Source organism: Mus pahari, chromosome 5 (genome assembly GCF_900095145.1).
Source record: "Mus pahari chromosome 5, PAHARI_EIJ_v1.1, whole genome shotgun sequence".
Classification (NCBI taxonomy): domain Eukaryota; kingdom Metazoa; phylum Chordata; class Mammalia; order Rodentia; family Muridae; genus Mus; species Mus pahari.
In genome coordinates, this window is record NC_034594.1 from 107,369,611 (window position 1) to 107,370,751 (window position 1,141).

Genomic DNA, 1,141 nt, shown 5'->3' on the forward strand with positions numbered 1-1,141 from the left:
TCTGTAACTTCAGTTCCTGAGGATCTGGTCCCGCCCCCTTTAACCCTGAGGGCACCAGGCACACATGTGGTACACACACACACACACACACACACACACACACACTCATACACTAAAAAACAGTCTATCTATTCATATATATATATATATATATATATATATATATATATATATAAAATCTACAAAGAAAAAAAGCAAGAATTGATCTACACAGTTGCTTTGTGAAAATGAACATTTTTAGATGAAATTTGTTTTTTTAAGCATGATTTTTTAAAAAAGATTTATTCATTTTTATGTATATGAGTACACTGTAGCTGTACAGATGGTTGTGAGCCTTCATGTCATTGTTGGCAATTGTATTTAGGACCTCTGCTCTCTCTGGTCAGATCTACTGTCAGCCCTGTTCACTCAGTCCCTGCTTGCTCAGGCCCAAAGATTTATTATTATACATAAGCACGCTGTAGCTGACTTCAGACGCACCAGAAGAGGGTGTCAGATCTCATTACAGGTGATTGTGAGTCACCATGTGGTTGCTGGGATTTGAACTCAGGACCTTCAGAAGAGCAGTCAGTGCTCTTACCCAGTGAGTTATCTCTCCAGCCCGAGATCTATGTTTCCTGCTTTAGTCTACTTTGATTTCACAGAGGTTGTACTGTTTTTGTTGGGGAACGAATTCCCATGAGGGGTCTGCCATCAGCATTTGGATGCGGATGGTCCGGATAATGGGAAGGGTGGACCTGGGGAACGAGGATAGATGAGTCCAACTCTTTAAAAAGGTGACATTTGGTTGTCAGGTTTTTCTTTTCTCTAAGACTGGATTTTAATATGTAACCCTAGTGGGCCTGGAACTCACTCTGTAGACCAGGCTGGCCTTGAATTCATGAAAATCTACCTGCCCCTGCCTCCAAAGTGCTGGGATTAAAGGTATGTACCACCATTGACCACCATTGTCTGGTTAAATGTTTTTAAAATTATTCTCTCTCTCTCTCTCTCTCTCTCTCTCTCTCTCTCTCTCTCTCTCTCTCTCTCTCTCTCCTACCCCCTCATGCATCTCATGCATGCCAACCACTCTCTGTGGGTTTGATAGGCCATTCCAGCATCCAGTCACAGAATGGCATCATCTTTTTTTTTTTTTTTTTTT